This window comes from Sus scrofa, chromosome 9, assembly GCF_000003025.6.
Source record: "Sus scrofa isolate TJ Tabasco breed Duroc chromosome 9, Sscrofa11.1, whole genome shotgun sequence".
Classification (NCBI taxonomy): Eukaryota; Metazoa; Chordata; class Mammalia; order Artiodactyla; family Suidae; genus Sus; species Sus scrofa.
Genome location: NC_010451.4, coordinates 97,592,184 through 97,606,298, shown reverse-complemented (window position 1 = coordinate 97,606,298; position 14,115 = coordinate 97,592,184).

Below are 14,115 nucleotides of genomic sequence, written 5' to 3'. Positions count from 1 at the left end.
TTACATCATAGATTTAACTATGGAGCGCTGTGGGCTCTTCAACTTGTATTTATTTTTTATTATAAATTAACAAATCTTACTTGAAATGAAAGTAAAATTCTGTGTTGTCTACAATAGTCTGGTCCTTCTGTCTTGCAAGCCAACCAAGCACAGCGTTTAATGTCAAATGTAGAGCTCTGATTGGAGCTCAGTGTAGCTTCAGTGTGAGCTCTCCGGTTCATCCAGATGGAGCTGGTTTCACCCAATGTGTCATTTTGGTAGTAAATGAACCATTTCACCATTACGTGCCAGAGGAATATGAATTTGTTTTTACTCCTTTGTGAATGAATTCAGGCTCTCCTTAATGCCTTAAAAAGAATTTGCAAAAAAATTAGAATTTGTAGAAAAATTAGGGAGTTTAAGGATCAAGAATTGCCATTTTATATGTAACTGTACAAGTTTTAATTTCTTATATTTTATATTTTTCCCATTTTTATATAGTACAGTAACTTTCCCTAAGTTGGCCATTAATATCAACATCTTAAAATCAAGTTAGAGTAATTGAGGACAATTTCTCCTTCCTCCAGTGTAAATCTTATCTTCATATAGTCTCCCCCTTGGTGTTCCCTGGCATAGGAGGGGTGCAGATTCCAGAGTTCAGAAGTATGGGTTGGTGATTAATGACCATACAGTAAATATTTCTAATTGCTGCTAATGTGGACTTCATGCCTCTTTCCAAGCACCTTAATCATGTCACTGTCATCTTCTCTTTACACTTGTCTCCACAATTGAATAAAGGTCCTCTGGGCATGAGTATGTCTTACATACTTTTACATTCCTAGGACCTAGGCCATTGATTAATACATAGTGAGGAGGCAACATTTAATTTCAATAAATAGTATTTACAAGCATTTTACAGCACTGTCTTTCCAGTCAAACAGACCTGGTTTGGAGGCACAGCTTTACCACCAGATACCTGTGTGAGCCTCTTCAACATTTGTTTTCATTCCAAGCCCAGAATGACCTTCCCTACATTGTGGAACCCTGACTCATCCCATTCTGAGGAAAGAGGATGCAGATTGGATGGTCTGACCTCCATCTCCAAGTGGAAAGTTGGTTGCGTCAGTCAGGCTAAATAACCTGTACTTGTCTCAAAGACAAGAAACAATCACCCATCAGACTTTTTAAGGTAAGCCTGGGGCTTACTATAACCATGGGGGAAGAGAAAGCCTCTTGACAAATGTCAAAACTAAAACAATTTAGTAACAAGTTTCCTTTTCCTGACAGGTGTTTCCCATTGGTACAGGCTGATTTAGGTTTGGACTTGTGATGTGGGGCAGGTTACTGGGCACCCTCCATTGTGTGGGTCACAATTCAAGAATTGGAGTCCCCTCGTGGCTCAGTGGTTAAGGAATCTGACTAAGAACCATGAGGTTGCAGGTTTGATCCCTGGCCTCGCTCAGTGGGTTAAGGATCCGGCGTTGCCATTGACTGGTGGTGTAGGTTGCGGATGCAGCTCAGATCCTGCAGTGCTGCAGTTCTGGCGTAGGCTGGTGGCTACAGCTCCAATTGGACCCATAGCCTGGGAGCCTCCATATGCTGCAGGTACAGCCCTCGAAAAGACAAAAAAAAAAAAAAAAAAATTCAAGAATTGACTTGATCACTCTTTTCAGTTAGGGGTTAGCAGAAGGGGTGAGATGGAACCAAGATACTCAGTTGTCCTGCTGAAGAAATGATATGGAAAGAACACAGGTCTTGATATTATTATTTAAAAATCATTAATACAGACCTTTTCTGGATCTATCCCTAGACCTTATCAGCTATATGAATATTAAATAAAATACTTTAAGCATTTTTATTAGCTCTGATACTTTAAATTGACAGGATACTAATTCATCAAATTTTCTAAACTCTTGAAGCATTGTCTACATATGTAATATAAAGAGATAATACAAAATTTAAAATTGGATTTATTTCCACTGAGCCACAAGGGGAACTCCAGGATTAAGAGTCTTAATAATGCCATACACAATTATATATTATGTATTTATTAACATAAGAATGGTCAATACTTTTAGAACTCTATGTTCCAGACACTGAAATGCTTTACACACATTAATCCCTCTAACAATTAAGTGTTTTACAGATGAAGAAATTACTGCACAGAACATTTATGGCAGTAGAGCTCTTCAATCTTAAAAGTCAGGATTCAAGCCTAAAATGTCTGGTTCCAGAGTCTAAGCTCTTTATCATTGTGTTGTATTGTCCCTCAGCAAGGTTTGTAAATCCCAGTGCTTGTCACAAACTAAGGTTTCTGTAGGTTTGTTATTACTGCTATTTTGTACCTCTCCATTGAATACTTTGTTTCTACAATAACTGTTGTAAATTCCCACAGTTGATGTTATTTTAAAGCAGTCTGTCTCACAGTGGAGCCTGAAACCAAATCACCTGCAAGGCTTGTTGAAGCTCTGACTGCTAGACCCACCCCCAGACCTGCTGATTCCCTGTGTGGATGGGTGAGTAATCAAAGTTCCAACCAGTGTCAGACGATGCTGATGCAGCTGACACACCCACCACCAACTAGAATCTGACTGCTGCCAAGTTACCTTGAAAAGACTTTTGTGTTGATTGTTGCCAAGGAAGAGTAAGGATTCTGGGGTTCACAAGTCTCCTCAATAATGGAGTTCCTAAAATTTCACAAGGAGCTGCATCAAGTGTGTTTGTGTTTAAAATACTCAAAGTGAGATCAGAGTCCATGTGGGAAAAAAGGCTCTTTTTTTTCCAGTATCAAGTGAGTTTTTTTTTTTTTTTTTAATATGGGATCCTCTCCCCCCTTTTTTTTAACAGATATGCTTGTTTTTCCTCAATAGAGTGTTCCTCGGGAAACAATATAACTCGTATGATCTAGTTAAGAATGTCTTAAAAATCCCAATTCATATCCTGAGAAGAAAATTACTCCTATCCTGAATTTCAGCAACTTTATAAGGGCTTCCATCTGTTTACTTCATGTTGGTGCTTTCTGAGCTTGTCAATTCCACTTTTATCTTCCAGCTTCACTTTGGTTTTAACCCAAATGTGAGGCTCAGTCTATTTTCCTGAGATGGTCCAAGACTCATACCAAACAGTTACACAAATGCATGGATGGACCAAACTCAAGAAAGAGAAGGAGGAAGCTAGCATTTTAATAAAAAAACGAGTTTTTTTACTAACTCATCACTGGCTTTTAGACCCTCTCCACCATGATGTCCACTCTCACTCATTACTTGGCCAACTTCTATTTCCTTTTCTCCTGCTCTGAGACACAAGCGAGCAAATTAAGAGAATGAAAAGTGATGAAAAAGCTGGAATAATGGCTAATTCTCATTCTCTTATACAGCTTTTTGGTACCTCCTACATCAGACCTGGCCTCCCTGTGTTCTCTAGAAACTGTAAATGCTTTGAAATGGTTTCTTGTACTGACCAGATAAAACTCTTTAGGGAAGGTACCATTCTGTCCTACTGAAGAGCTGTTGGAATGTGGAGGAGAATAATGTATTCTGTTGTTCTGATTACAGGTGTTATTTAATATTACTGGGATGAAATGGAGGAAGAGACTAGTACTGTCTTTCTCACTAACCTCTGACACCAAAATTCCTTTAACGGAAACTTAAACTATTCCAAATAATGGTATTACTAATGGCACATCAGTTTAAACTCTTACCAAGATATAAATGACTAAATCTGTACATGCAATGCTATGACAAAAAAATCTAGCCACATTAATAATTCCAAATTTCTGTTTTAGTTCCAACCTGCACCCTAGGACCCCTCCCATTCTTCCTGCCAAGTTCTGCAACAATTTTATTGTACATCCCGAGACAATGTACCAAGAACTGTCACCTATTCGCAGTACTGCTGTGCCACACATCTCCTGAAAATACAGTTTTCCTTCCCTGAGAACGTGTGAGGGAAATAAAGGGAGTCCATGGAGAAGAAGGTAGGTTTGCCTCTCATTAAGCACTAAACCAATGCTTATCACCTGAGCAGGAAAGTCTCAACACTCGTCTCAAAAAGCCTATCATGAGGACAGCATGCTTTATCTTCTGCCCTAACACTTCTTTATCTTACATGGTGATTCTCAATGGGAGCAGGAAGGAAATGAGACACGTTAATCTAGAAAACATTGTACCTACCATCTTATCCAGAGTCCCTCCACCGAGAACCTTCTATGGGGACTGTTAGATGGATCACGAATGCATGGATGAAAAAAAGGCAAAAACAAAAACCAGACACTTTTTCCCAGGACAGCACTTCTCACATCTGACTACAGAGTAACTTTACCTAAAAAGCTGTTTTAAAAATACCAATGCCCCAAGAGTAAGACCAACTAAATAAAAATATGTGGTAATGGGATTTGGCTTAAGATTTTTTGGTCCGGCTTTTAAAATTTCTTTTAGCTTTTGTATTAGTCAATCTCAGGATGCCATAACAAAATGCCATAACAATGTGGCTCAATCAATAAAAATTTACTTTCTTACCATTCCGGAGGTTGAAAAGTCCCAGATAAACTTGCTAGCATGGTAGCGTTACTCAGAGGTCTCGGATATTGTTTCTATGGGGCCGCCATCTTGCTTTGTGCTCACGTGACCTCTTCGCATGCTCAGAACATAGCAGGTTGAGGGAGCAAGCGCGCTGCAGCTTCTTTTTATAAGGGAAGCAAGCCCATTATAAGAGCCCTGTCCTCATGACCTCATCTAATCGTAATTGCCTTCCTAAGGCCCCTGCTCTAAATAAGACCAGATTGAGAGGTAAAACTTGAACATGTGTGTTGGGGGGGAGGGGCTTGAGCAGAAACACACGTTCTTCGGGCCCTCATGGCTTCCCATGTGATTCCAATATGCTAACAGAATAAAGTGACTCTTATAGGGACTGCAAAACAACAGTTGAATTGTTTTGTTGTTTTGTTTTTAACATTTCTTTGACCCCTCAAAACATGTACTACAAAGATTCACCTGAAGAAGGAACTTCATAAAGATGTGCTACATAAATGAGTTGTGCAATGTAAGGCAGAGACCTTCCAATAATATTCTTGGCATGACTTTACTATTTTATAAGAATTACCAGAATAGAATTTTACTCAATTTTCATTACCTAATTTACAAAAAAACAGTTTTACAGTATTATGACCATAATAGAAATATCAAGCAAAATTATCATCATTGTATAAAGTGAGTTTAGTGTTTGCAAAAACCATGACATACAGCAGAAACTGACACAACATTGTAAATCAACTATAATTAAAAAAAACTTGAAAAAAACCATGACAGTTGCACACCTGTCAGCAGTTACATGATTTAAAGATTGACAAAAAAATAAATTTCAAAATCATCCCCTCATTCTTGAGTGGTCCAAGAATATATCACATAAATACCATATAGACCACATGTGCTATATCAAGAGAGGAAAAGAAAGTATACATTCAATTATTTCTTAAATGAGGATGTTTTGGGGTATATATACAAACTAGAGTTGGTTTTTAGTTTATCAAAGTTTCTTGAACTGTCTCTCAATACCACACAATGAGTGATGCTATATTTTAAATCATGTCCATTAAGTAAAAGCAATTAATTAGGGTGTCCTTCGGCTATATAGGGGAGGCTCATAAGATGTTATTCTGTCCTGACCCTACCAATGTTGTCATGAAGAAGAGACAGCAAGATTCAGATACTTTATGGACCCAGTATTTCAGTTCTTGGTTTCAAACACTATCTGCTGCAAAATAGTGACTTCCTCCCAATTAAAAAAAATAGCAGCAACATGGATGGAACTAGAGAATCTCATACTGAGTGAAATGAGCCAGAAAGACAAAGACAAATACCATATGATATCACTTATAACTGGAATCTAATATCCAGCACAAATGAACATCTCCTCAAAAAAGAAAATTATGGACTTGGAGAAGAGACTTGTGGCTGCCTGATGGGAGGGGGAGGGAGTGGGAGGGATCAGGAGCTTGGGCTTATCAGACACAACTTAGAATAGATTTACAAGGAGATCCTACTGAATAGCATTGAGAACTTTGTCTAGATACTCATGTTGCAACAGAACAAAGGGTGGAGGGAAAAATGTAATTGTAATGTATACATGTAAGGATAACCTGACCCCCTTGCTGTACAGTGGGAAAAAAAAATAGCAAACTATTATAAACTTTGGATATGAATTTAAGCCTTGTTTTTAGCTTCCTAAAAATTAATATATTGTTTTAATAAACTCTTTCTACTACTAAAGGCTGCCATAAAGACTCATCTCCAGTGTTCACACGTTCAAGAGAATGTATTAACATTTATTACCACGAATGCCCGCATTAATATTTTATAGAATGGCTGGCACAGAAGGAGGCATTAAATCTCTGAGAGGCTGCTGTCTGGTTTTATATGCCATACTTGAATTTTGTAGTAGCAGTGGAGGATCAAAATTTGTAGATTGTTCTAATGAATTTTAGACAAATTTAGAGTACGTTCACTCTTTAATTTGTTCATAGTTACTTTTGCCCTTCTAAATATAAAATGTTAATCAGTGAGGAGGAAAAATATTTGGGTTACAACAAAAATAGATAAGTAACTGTTAATCTTTTAAAAGAACACTTGCACTGGATCTTGCTGTGTTAGACACTTCTGGTATTGCGGAAGTTTGGCAAAACTTCTTCCCCACTGCATCTCTTTCCTGTGGAGGAGCACTTGCCAACAGAAAGGGCTATGATGATGAAAATGTTCTGTATCTACTGCATAGTGGACTATGGTAGCTCACTAGGCACAGAGAGCTTTGAGTACTTGAAATGTGCCTACTGAGATAAGGGAACCAAATTTTTAACTTTTATTTAAATTTACATTTAAATAATCATATGTGGTTTATGGTTATAAAATTGGATGGAGTGGCTCTAAAAGGTAAAAAATTAAAAACTCATTTTCTCTGTATCCCTTCATGGTTGAGTGTGGCCATGTATCACAGTTATGATCAGTGGGACTATCTCAGAATGCAGTCATGAGAGTAGAGCCACTCGATACATAACAATGATGATAGTGATAGGATGATAGTAAGATGATATTAAGATGATAGCAGATGGCAGTGATAATGGATACACAATTGTTGGAAGGGCTGTGTCCTAATTCATCAGTTAGGAATGTATTCTGCAGCAAGAAACAGCTTTCAGGAAATTATAAAAGATGGCATTATCATGAGTGGAATAGCTCTACTCAGCCCCAATGAAAAAAAATGACATATGGCCTATAAATCCCAAATAGAGAAAATTCAAATAATGAAGACAGGAGTCTTCCATTTCCAAAATCTTGTTCAATGCCAATTCTATCTTGGATTTTCTCACTATTCTGTGTTTCTTATTGTTAGTTCTCTTGCTGCTATTATGTTTCTCCCTGAAACACTACCTTAGTGCCCTGTCACTGGCAAAATTTCAACAAGAAGGAAACAACTAATGATATGCAAAAAGTGAATTCTCCAGATTACTCTGATTTTAGGGTCATAACCTCTCAATGTAACAAATTCAATATTAGAAAAGTTTAATGTTGGCTTGTTAGCAGAATATATATTCTTTGAGTTTGTTCTGAGAAATAAGACAGTCAGACACAGATGAACATCTTTAAATAATGTTGCAAGGATCTTCTAAAGAGGCAATAAGTATGGAAAGTTAATGATCAAGAGGATAAGTTAGGACATCATCATTTTCCTGATTAGAAATGTTTGATGGTTTCCCTTTGTCTAAAATGTTAAATCCCAAATTTCAGGATATGGATATCTAAGCTACCTGTGGCATTTCCCTTTCCTGTTTTCACACATTGTGTTCTCTGTCCCCTCCCAACTCTTTACTGTTATAGGAAAATGTCTAATGCTCCCATGCCTTTTATTTCTTTTAGCTTCTTTTTCTGCCCTTATGCTCAGGGTTTCAACTCAAAGAGGCTCTTCCCTAACAATGATTGCTTCCATCACAATATGGTTAATATTATTTCCCCCCTCTCTATCCTAAAATCTATATTCTAAAAACAGCATGGAAACTTTTGCTCATCTCTTTACCCATAACATAATGTCTGGCATGTGCTAAATGCTCCAGAAATGTTTAAGAAGTTATTTTATCAATTGCCTTAAGCCAAGACAGGCTGCTGTTAAAAACAGAAACAAAAAACTCAAGATTCATTAATTGACAATCGAGGTTTATTTGTAGCTCAAGTTATATGTCTATCACAGTCAGCTGTGGTTCTGTTCCATGTCTTCTTTATGCAGAGGGTATAGGTCTTTGGCTGAAGGAATTGCTCCTGAGATTCTGATGGTTTCAAGAGAGAGCCAGGGTAGAGCTAGCAGAACAACCCAATGGTTCTTAAAGCTTCTTTTTCTTTTTTCTTTTTTTTTTTTTTTGGCCATGCCCACGGCTTGTGGAAGTTCCTGGGCTAGGGATCAAACATGAACCATAGCAATGACAATTCTGGATCCTTAACACATTCAGCCATCAGGGAACACCCTTAATGTTTCTTCTTGAGAGTGGTTACTTTCACAATTTATTGGCCAAAGTAAGTAATTCATACAGGAAGTTCATGGAATGAAAATACGCAATCTTTTTATAGGGAGGGAGAAATATTTTTAATCATGATACAATTTAATATAATCACCCACAATACCCTCAATTTATTAATCACTTAACATATATCAGGCACGGTGCTAAGTACTTTACATAAATAATTCTTGTTAGAAGAAACTTGAGTCTCCCGGAGGTTGAGTAATTTATCAAGTCATAGAGCTAGTAAATGGCAGAGCCTAGTGGTAAAGCTAGTTTGATCTGAATATTAAACATTTGGGTCTTCGTATTGCTTCCCATAAAAGATTAATAAATAAATACTCAAGAAAAAGAGCAGAACTCAGAGCAGCAGCTACCTATTTAAATTCTGGTTTTTAGTACTAACTAGATGATAAAGTACAGGTTCTGACACAGATTTTTCACAACATCTTTATCTAGGGCAGTGTTTCTCAACCAGAGCTGATGTCAAGGACAGTGTTTCTCAACCAGGGCTGATGTCACTACCAGGAAGGGGGGAGGGGTTCCTACTGCCATCCAGTGGGTAGAGAATGGGGAATCTGGAAACTATCCTATAATACGCAGAACAGCCTTACAACCCAAAACTCCTTAGCCCCAAAAGTCAATAGTGCCAAAGTTGAGAAACCTTGCTCTAGGAGTACAGATAAAAATAGATACCCTGAAATATGAAAATCTTTACTCTTCAAGTCAATAATTATAGGAAGTCATTTTCTACCTTGATTAGAAGCATATCATTAATTTTTACTCCTTATCAAGGTAAACAACCCCTAAATCTTTGTGGTCATGTTTTTCTAAATTTATCCATGCTTCATTTAAGATGAAATTCAAGTTCTGTGCAAGTTCAGAAGGAAGAGGTCATTCTGCAGGAAGGTGACATTTGGAGGAGAGGCTGTGAGTACTGCAGGATGTGGTCTCCAGGCAGGGAGCTCAAGAGGCAGAGCTGCTGAGAGCTCAGTGGGTGCTTGGAATCAAATCACTTTGGGTGCCTCCTAGCTGTAGTGACATTCTCCTTCTCCCACCCCTCTCAAATGCACTTTACGTGAATTGCTAATGGCTCAAGTGTTTTAGAAACAAAAATTCAAGTAAATAATTAGTACCATTAATGTCCATTTGGCCTCTTCTTGCTGAACAAGAGTAACCTAACTTGCAAAGTATAGACAGTATTATTTTCTGATATTAGACTCCTACTTTTCTATTCTTGATATGTCTTTTAGTTATTTCTAAAATTTTTCATATTACTTCAAACTTTAAAAGAATGTTTGTCAAGGCATTTTATGACATATCTAGGCCTTGCAAATACCTTCACCGATTCATTTATTTCAGCTCTTTCTTTTATTTATTTTTCCAAATGACATCAAATGAGTTAAAATGTATCATCTAATGACAAAATTAAATAAATACAGATTTTAATATAAAAGGCTCCTCAAGTATCTTTACATGGTGACGTGTTGAAGAATCAAATAGTCAATACTGAATCAGTGCTGAAAATCTTTACCTGCCATTTTGTTCATATAAACAGAATGGATGTGTTTGTTAAGCAGGGCACCCATAGTGAGGTTTTGAGAAAATATATTAGTACAAGGATTGTCAAGCCTTTAAAGGGCCAATTTTTAGGCTTCTCAAGCTATATGCAGCTACTCAATTCAACCATTGTAGCAGGGAAGCAGTCATAGCTACTGTGTAAACAAATGGGAGTGGCTGTGTTCCCATAAAATTTACTTAACACAGTAACAAAAAATTGCTTGGTAGACAGAGCTCTGCAAAAAATATTTTGCCAAACTTTGCCCTACTCAAATTAAAAAGAACACTTATAACTGCATAGAATGGAAAAGCATTCCTTCTAGTAAGACCATTGTGGTGCAGCAGAAATGAATCTGACTAGTATACATGAGGTTGCAGGTTCGATCCCTGGCCTCAATCAGTAGGTTAAGGATCCAGCATTTCCGTGAGTTGTGGTATAAGTCCCAGATGTGGCTCAGATCCCACATTGCTGTGGTGTAGTCCAGCAGCTGCAGCTCCGATTTGACCCCTAGCCTGGGAATTTCCATATGCCTTGGGTGTGGCCCCAAAAAGAAAAAAAAAAAAAAAGAAGACGTAAGTACAACATAAACCCATTAGCCAGGGAGACAGATCTCTGTGCTGTCTGATCCAAACTCCATCTTCAAGTTTTTCTTTCTCTAGTGTTCCTTTGCATACCTCATATGTGAACCCAAATAAACCATTTTCTATTCCTTATGAAATTTATTAATTCCATGACTGTTTTTCCTACCTCTCTTAATAATATTTAGTATTCCATCTTAAATTCTAGCTAAGTGATTCTTACTGCTGGAGGATGGCCCTATCATTATTTGTCATTGAACCTGTCAGGTAGTTTTGGGCATCTAACAAACACTGTAGTGTGTAGAAGATGCATGGGCTTTAGGATTGGATACACACAGGTTTGAATCTCGGCTTTGCCACTTATTAATGATGTGACTTTACACAAGATATACTTGACTTTTTAAAAGTTTTTCTTTTTTTTTTTTTCCATCTGCAACACTGGATAATTAATACCTGCATAGAAGTGTTATGGTTAGGAATAAATTAAGAAATTCCCTGAGACAGCATGTACAGGTGTTCAGGAAAAGCCGGGAATTCCTGCCCCCTCTCACTTCTAGGGAGTCACAATCCTAAATGAGTCAAATAAATAAATAAATAAATAAATACTCATACTAAGTGAAGTAAGTCAGAAAGAGAAAGACAAATACCGTATGGTATATCACTTATATCTGGAATCTAATATATGGCACAAATGAATCTTTCCACAGAAAAGAAAATCATGGACATGAACAACAGACTTGTGGTTGCCAAGAGGGAGGGGGAGGGAGTGGGATGAACTGGGAATTTGGCATTAATAGATGTGAAATATTGCCTTTGGAATGGATAAGCAATAAGATCCTGCTGTATGGCACTGGGAACTATATCTAGTCACTTATGATAGAGCATGATAATATGAGAAAAAATAATGTATATATATATGTGTGACTGGGTCACCTTGATGTACAGTAGAAAATTGACAGAACACTGTAAACAGGCTACAATGGAAAAAATACAAATTATTATTAAATAAATAAGTAAATAAATGTTTCAAGGCAAAGTCACCCAATAAAATTTACCTATTTTTATTGAAAATACTTAAGGTAGTATGATGCAGGAAAATAAAAAGTTGGGTCAATGAAACAAAAGATTTTTTTTGATGGTAATTGTGGCATATCAAATGTCGAAATACAAAATGTATCATTCAATAAATTGTGTGAAAATTACCATTAACTGGAACAATCAAAAAAGAAAAGTTTAAAATAGCACAAATGATTAAATATTTATAAAAATGAGGCCATAAATAAAACTGAGCAAAGTTTGAGTGAATCCATTTATAACACTGGAACACAAAAAGGCTTTTTTAGTAAGTAGCTATTAATTAAAAGTTTGAAAAATGTAACCTTATAAAATTAACTAAACTTCTGGATGATAATAAAGAAATTCCAAAACCAAAATTGAAAAATTAATAACAACTTGAAAAACATGTTTATGCATAAACAAAAGGGTAATTTTTTTAATTTACAAAAAGCTTATGCAAATCAATAAGATGAACTAATTTCTTAAAAGAACAAGGCATTTAAAAAAAATACAGATGACAGTAAATTGCATGTAAATAATGCTCAATCTCAGTAACAATGGAAAAATGCAAATTATGAAAGAGTATTTTTTCCTCCTGTTAAACTGTCAAAAATTAAAATACTTTGATTTTCCCAGCACTGACCAAGGTGTAGATAAATAGACTGTCTCACACTTTGTTGCTGGGAATATAAATTGCGCCATTCTTTCTGAAGGACGATTTTGCAACATCTATCAAAATTTAAAATGCTTATACCTCTTGTTCACTGCTTGAAATTTAATCTACCAGTAGCCTTACAAATTTTGTCAAAATTTATGTACAAGGATAGAAAAGTTGCAGTAATTTTTAAGAGGAAAATGCTAAAAACTACCAAAATGCTGTTCATCAAAAGGGACAAACACATTACAACATATAAGTATGACAGTATACTCTATCATAATGATAAATAAATATTGATACATGTACTAGTATGAATAGATTTCTAAGATGTAAATTAATGAAAAAAAGGAAAATACAGAATGATATGGTTAGATCCCTTTGGTGAAAGTAAATTTAAAACTAGTTACATGTATGTAAATACATGAATATTTTGGCGAGGGAAAGGAATCATAAGAAGCTGTTAATAGTGTGTGTTTTGAGAAGAGGAACTGGTGGTAAGCATTTTGCAATTTTCTAACATTATATAATAATTTATATTATTTGTCATAGGACCCAAGAGGGTAATGATATGACACTTGAAATTTAGTGAGAGTAGATCCTAAGCATTCTCACCACCAACAAAATAAAAGTTAACTATGTAAGGTGAAGGATGTATTCATTACCTTGATCTTGGTAATCATTCCATACTGTATATGTACATTAAACCATAACATTATGTATGTTAAGTATATATAATTTTATTTGTCATTTATTCCCAGTTATTACTCATAAAAAAGAAAATGATAAGAATTTGGGCTACTTTATACAGTCTTCTGTATTTTGAGAAAAAGTGAATCAGTATTTTAAATATGAATATAAACATACAAATATACGTTTTTAATGGTTAAGCTAGTCTTGGGAAAATTGTTTTGAGTGGGAGTATGTGGTTCGTATTAGAGTGTGTTAAATGTAAGGCAGATGGAGAGAACAACATGCTAAAAAAACAAAAAATGATCATTTAATAGCTTGTGGATAAATAGTTTCTTGGTCAATTTTTCTACTCTCAACCACTATCTCTTAAAATATTTGTGAACGCCTAAATGTATGTTATTGAGGATTTACTGGCTCTACATTCTATTTTCACTTATGTTTGATTTTGTAGGACTCTCTTCTGGAAGTGTGGCCTTTTATTCTTTTCATTTGCTTATTTATATTTATTCCTTGTTTTCTTCCAGAAAACACTTAAGGCAAGATTTGAACGTATACATTGTCGACACTATAATGGTAAGCATAGAAATAACCTTATTGAGGTACACCATTTATTTTTAACCAGTAAATGAATCAGCTAGTTTAAAACACCAGGTCGGTACTTTAAATACAGACCGAGTCTCAAACGATGTCTTCATCATATAGTGCAAATCCATCTATATTTAATACATGTAATCAACATTGCTTTCAAAATATTTTTATTTATTTAATTATTTTTCATTTTTATTTTTTTTTGGGGGGGGTCTTTTTGCCATTTCTTGGGCTGCTCTCGCGGCATATGGAGGTTCCCAGGCTAGGGGTCTAATCGGAGCTGTAGCCACTGGCCTATGCCAGAGCCACAGCAACGCAGGATCCGAGCCGCGTCTGCAACCTACACCACAGCTCACAGCAACACAGGATCGTTAACCCACTGAGCAAGGGCAGGTATCGAACCCTCAACCTCATGGTTCCTAGTCGGATTCATTAACCACTGTGCCACGATGGGAACTCCTCAAAA